Below are 6,222 nucleotides of genomic sequence, written 5' to 3'. Positions count from 1 at the left end.
AACAATAGGTACTATGCTATTTCATCGTGACATATGCTCATGTCAATGGTACTAACTTTCCTCCTTTTCAAGCACAAACGAATAAAGAAGCTATCATGCCAGACACAGATGAATTACGGGGTGAAAAAAAGAGGAAACAAAACAACCAAACACCGAATGAAATATCTGAATGTACGAACTCTCTACATAATCCATAATTTTATTACTTCTATTCTATGTTTGTGTGTTACTGATTTGACTTACCATTTTCTAGTGTACATCGAGAAGGAAGATCTTACCCAAACAAACATACACAAAAGCCCACCAAAGAACGCCTTATAAGGTCAAAAGAAGAAAAAAAATGATTAGCCAGACACCGTTTGTGAGGACCCAAAATAGGACCTCCTGTGTATAAGTGCTAGTCCAGGATCAAGCTAGCACACACAGACACAAAGATAATATCACAGCCAACATCACAAAGGAAACCTAATATTTAATATTAATAATGACTGTGATAAGCCTTATGGCTAAAGTTTACATTTATTCTGCCACGAAGGGTCTAAGGAAAATATTAAAGTAGCAGCGGAAATATGATAAATGCGCAGTAGCTCCATTCAACTTGCCATAGGCAGTCAACTGGGACTCACAACCTATTCCTCGTCTTCAGCAGCAAACTCCTCAGGAAACAGCGGGAACCTTTCTTCTGGAATTGGAGGAATTGCAAGGTGAGTACATGGAATACTCAGCAAGCACACAGAAATATGCATATGCAAAGCTGACAACAAAGGCAATGGCTATTTTGCATAACACAGCAGTTTGCAGTTATAAACAATTTATGAACAGGTTTAAAACAATAGTTATAAATAACGGGTATTACCAACTATCCATCCACACAGGATTCGTCCACACAGGACCACATAGCTATATTCATTAACCTGCACATAGTTCATTCCCAGTTTTCACAAACTACCCCTCATGAAATATCACCGAGCATGTCCATGACCGCGGACACGGCTATTCGAATAGATTAATTAACACTCTGCAGAGGTTGTACAGCTTGACCCACAAGATACATCATCCTTTTAACGGCCATGCGCAAGTATCACACTTCAGGTTGTGTGCGGCCCAACACTGCCTTCCCCCATGAGACACCTTTCCCTCACACAGACAAGAAAGTCCCCATGGCGAACCTAAACTCCTATCATCTTGCCACCTGGGCTGACAGTGCCAAGACTCGGAATCCTACTGGGCCAGGTTCTTCCCATGAGAACATGTGGTTGCACGTTAGGCTCAGATCCATGACTTATGAAGTGAAGTCCTTAATTGACCAAGGCAACTTGCCAAACTACAATAGCACACAGCTCAACAGTAGGCTCACACAGAGACCGTACCCGGCAACGATCACACAGATACATTACCACCTAACCAGGTTCACACAGAACCACCCATCACCCCGGTCAAAAATGTTTTATCCGCCCGTTGTTTTACACGGTGCAACACATGCTACCGAAAAGATAGCACACAGCCACACAGTTCATATAAAAGTGATTATAAGTATATGATTAATCAAAATTATATTTTGCTTGTAAAACAACCTTGAGCGGGCTAAGCATAACTACTCTACCATGAGTTGAGCCCAATGTTCAACTCACAAAGACTAGGGTGACAAGGAATCACGGGCAATCAATAATTATCAAAGGTAGGATAATAATAACAATTAGGTCACGCTACCCATCGATGGTTTATAAACAAAACAATGCATGTATTCAAAACAAAACATTTCACAAATGGGTTCAATATGTTCAAAGAGTGCACTTGCCTTGATCCCAGTACTGTCCTTGCACAGCGTCTTCTGAAGCAAACTGCTCTTCCGCTCCAACGTCTACACGATTGCAAAAGAAAAACAAAAAAACACAAAGAAAATCTAACTAAATAACATCAAATGAAATAACCAATTAAACCAGGAGGTAAAGCTCGATTTTAGAAGAATTTAGGAAGAAGAATGGATCGAATTGGAGTTCAAACGGAAAAGTTATGGCCTCCGAAGTTTGAATTCGGGGAAAATCCGAGGATAAAAGAAAAAGGAATATTCCGAGAATATTCTCTGGATATTTAATTTCGGAAATTGAATTAATTTTGGATAGGAAAAATATATGTGGGCCCACTGTCATTGGCATAGAGTGTATGAGTGGACTCGGTGTATGTGGACTCGATGACGTGGAACGACACGTGGCGACACAAGGCGATGAGGTGGCACTGACGTGGGTGGATGTAGGGCTGACGTGGCGAAAGAAGGGATTATGTAGATCCAACGGCTGGGATTTGATCTAGGGATTTGGACGGCTTAGATTTATTTGAGGATTTTGGATGGCAGGTCCCACACGTCAGTGTCACAGGGGAGAAGGCAAGCAGCAGCTGCTCCATCACACGGCCTGGGCGTGCTCTGGCCATGGCAGGACCGGCGGCTCCAGCGCGGCGGCGTCGGCGGCGTTCGTCGGCGACGGCGCACGGCGGCTGCGGCAAACAGCGGCGGAGGCAGAGGAGGTCGAGGCCAACGCGGTGGCGCAGCACCGAGCTCCGGGACTGCGTGGAGATGGCGCACGGCGACGAGAGGCGGACGCCGGAGTTGAGGTGGAGAGAGAAACGGCGGCACGAAAGGGAGAGAGGGCTCAGCCTCGGGGCTTTACCAGCGGCGGCGGCACGGGAAGGAGATGGTGACGACGACGGCGCGGCTCCCGACGGCGGCACGAAGCAACGCGGCGGCTGCTCACGGTGGAGATGGCGGCGGCTTTGGAAAAAGGGGAAAAAGGGGCGGTGGCCGACGGTATTTATAGGGGAGGGAGTAGCTAGGGTTAGGGCGCACGGCGCAAGCTTTGGAAAGGCGGCGGCTCCGAATTTGGCGGCGCGGCTTGCGGGATTTGGCGGCGGCCGTGTGGGCTTGCGGCGCGGCCGGCGCGGGCTCGGTCGGCGGCGGCTTGGGCCGGCGACGCAGAGAGGAGGAGGAGGCCGGGCCGAGGCAGCACGTGGGCTCGGGGCTTGGCCTCCCCGGGCCTGCAGCTCAAGAAGGAGAGAGAGAGCTGGAGGTAGAAGAAGGTGGGGGAAAAAGAAAAAGAAAGAAGAATAAGGGCTAAACTGCAAAAGGGCAGAATAGAGAAAAAGAGAGGAAGGAAAAAGGGAAAAAGACAGGGACTTCTCTGGAAAATTCCAAATATAAAGTATTTGGAATTTTTGGGAAGGATTTAGGATTTGAAAAGGAATATTGGATTTGGATGGAATTTGAATTAGGGATTGAGCTCCACTTCCGAAATACAAATTAAATCCAACTAACTCCAATTAAGAATCACAAAGCGAACAAAGTAATTAATTAATTAATCACTTTAAAACCGTTTGATTTAACGAAATTTTCATTAAGCTATTTTAGACGAATAAACCAAATGTGAATTTTCGCAAATAGGCGAGAAGAACAGAAAGCGAAAAGTCAGGACGTGACACTGTTAAAAAATTCAGAAGGTAATACCTAACCATTTAACATTCCTATACATCTATTACTAATTTGTCCTTCCTTTGTAGAGTTGACTAAAAAAGAACACCCTTTCATTACCTACATTAATAAGACAGAGGTTAACAAAGTGATGGTGCATATTGAAGAAGTGGAGGTTAATCAGATATCAATGAAAGTACTAACACAACCACAATTCTTGAATGATGATGTAAGTTCGCCTATTTAACAAGCCTACTATTTTTTTATAACTATATTTGTTATTATGTAACTGAACTAACCTCAAATTCAGGTCATGGATGCATACATCCAATGTCTCCGCTATAAAGAGAAAGAAATCAGGGGAGATGGCAAGGCCTTCCTAGAGCTGGCCCTAAAAATAGGTCTACTAAATGTAGAGGGAGCTCATGTCGAAGTAAGCAAACCTCGTGAAATCGATGGATAAGAGATATGGCACGCGACTATCTAGCATTTGACATGGTAATACTTATTTAAGTTATCTATGTAATGGCTAATACAATTTACGACCCTATCTTGCTGTTGAACATCTGCAGATTTTCCTCCCAATTAATATTAAACAAACACACTGGCACCTAGCCGTTCTTAACACCAAGTGACGTGAGGTGCAAATACTAGATTCGCTCGCAAAGCCAATCAGTGAAGATCGACCCAATCTAAGGCGTGTGGTAAGCGATACACTTCCACTTGTACAATTCAAATTGGTTTTGCTATCTTTTAACCGTACCAACGTTGCACAAAACTTCCCAGCTGCTAGCTATCGGGAGAGGATTAGATGGGACAGAGAATCAACACCCTCAGTTAAAACATGATTGGCCTGATTTCAATATTACCGAATGGGAATACAACAAAGTCCAAAAATTGCCAAAGCAAGGAGACGGGTGGGTGACTCAAACTCTTCCACATGATATTCACATTTTTCAATTACGGTAACGTGTTAGCACAACGACTAAATTCTTGTAGCGTCTCGTGTGGCCTGTACACCCTTAAGTTCATGGAGCATTGGAGCAGATCTTATCTCCCAAAAATTCAAATACAAGCAACTACAACGACCTCTATTCATATTTTGCACCAGTGCACTCCCTTTACATTATGTAGAAGGATATGAAAACATTTCGGCAGGACTTAGTCGGAATTTTGATCAACTCCGAACTGAACAAGATTAAAGACCGTCCACTGCTACCAACCATGATATAAATGGATTATCTCTCCAACATTTACCTTACTATGCTCTCTTCCCCTTATTAAATAATTTAGATACTACTTGGGTATTTGACTGATCCCAAACATTGATGCCTTTTTGAGACAATATTCATAGTTGATATTTGTATCCATTTGAGAAGGAGTGGTATATGAAACCTTACGCTTTGGGGTGACTCAGGGAAGTAAGCTGTCGATGTCACCGACGTGCATCTGCTTCAATGTCGCACCTGAACACCGAGAACCCCTTCGCGGGCATGCGGATCCCCTTCGCGCATGCCACCGTCTTGTAAACTGACCTTGCTTCCAACCATTCAAGCAAATAATCAAAATACAATACAATGGATTGAAGAACAAACAACCTTTATATGCAAAATCATAACAGTAAGAAATTTTGACCCGTTTACTTACCACCAGCCAAGGAGAAGGTTGCCAGAGGGGGATGCGGAGGAGATCGGCACGGGATCGCTGGTGGCGCGGAGGAGATCGACGTGAGGCGACTCACTGGAGAAGGGGGCGGCAGATGCAGGGGGTGCCGGCGGTAGTGGCACGGTGGAGAAGGGGGTGGCGGTTGATGGGGAGGGGAGAGCCGCGATAGCGGCTAGGTCGATGGCGACAGCGGTGGAGAGGAGAAGGGGGCGGCGGTTGATGGGGAGGAGGACGTGGCGGCGGTGGCGGGAGGAGGCGATGCGACGGAGAGGGCTCATGGCGAGCCGGCAGAGGCGGGTGGAGGCGCGGCGACGTGACGCGACTCACTGGAGAAGGGGACGGGGAAGGAGGACGGTGATGGAGGGGGCTCACAAGGCACCGATAGCGGGGGAGGCGGACGGCGACGAAGGGGGCTCACAAGCCGGCGTGGAGACGTGGGCGGGGGAGAAGGCAGCGAGGGCAGCGAAGAAGGGCTTCGACGGAGGGAGCGGAGAAGGCGACGGCGCTGGAGGGGGAGGAGACGCCAGGACGGGCGACGGAGGCGGCGAGGGAGATGAACGGCGACGGAGTAGAAAGCACCGGAGTGGGACTCATACGAACCGGGGTAGAGATAAGGATTATCTTCTACCAACACCAGAGAGGGCAGGACGAGACATTTATATGCATGCAAACATAGATTGATCTAATAAAGAAACAGCTTCACCATATATTCTGTATCTTTCTCCATGGTGTGATTTTTATACGAAGGGATAGAGTTAAACTTTTTTGCACCTCTGCTTTTATGGGAGGAAAATTAAGAGAACAAATCCGAGGATCACTAATAATCAACCTTGTTTTACAATATACATCGATAAAATCAACAGTATATCATTTTATCAGAAGGTTGAAGTATGAAGTATATTTGATACAATAAGAGGTACACATAACACATATATATACATGAAAAACAAACTACTGGGCATAAGCAGCTAGCTAGCCTGCCCAGCTATACTCTGCTCGATCACCGTCAGTCTGACACCATACAAACCACGATCTGGCATATATCATCGTTCTTGGCAGAAACAAACATTTCTGTTAAATTACTAGGGTGGTTAATT

General features: G+C 45.8%; 1 long non-coding RNA gene across 1 annotated transcript; it reads right to left on the bottom strand.

Moving 5' to 3' along the window:
* Positions 1–452: 452 nt before the first annotated feature.
* LOC136355878 (uncharacterized) lies at positions 453–3,035 on the bottom strand. Its single transcript, XR_010740417.1, has 3 exons — positions 2,667–3,035; positions 1,799–1,861; positions 453–682 (listed from the first exon to the last, which is right to left on the bottom strand). It is a non-coding gene; the product is annotated as an uncharacterized lncRNA (long non-coding RNA).
* Between the last annotated feature and the right edge of the window lie 3,187 nt (positions 3,036–6,222).

Source organism: Oryza sativa, chromosome 3 (assembly GCF_034140825.1).
Source record: "Oryza sativa Japonica Group chromosome 3, ASM3414082v1".
NCBI classification, from domain to species: Eukaryota; Viridiplantae; Streptophyta; class Magnoliopsida; order Poales; family Poaceae; genus Oryza; species Oryza sativa.
Note: the sequence above shows the minus strand (reverse complement) of the source record. Positions and strands in the feature narration are given on the sequence as shown.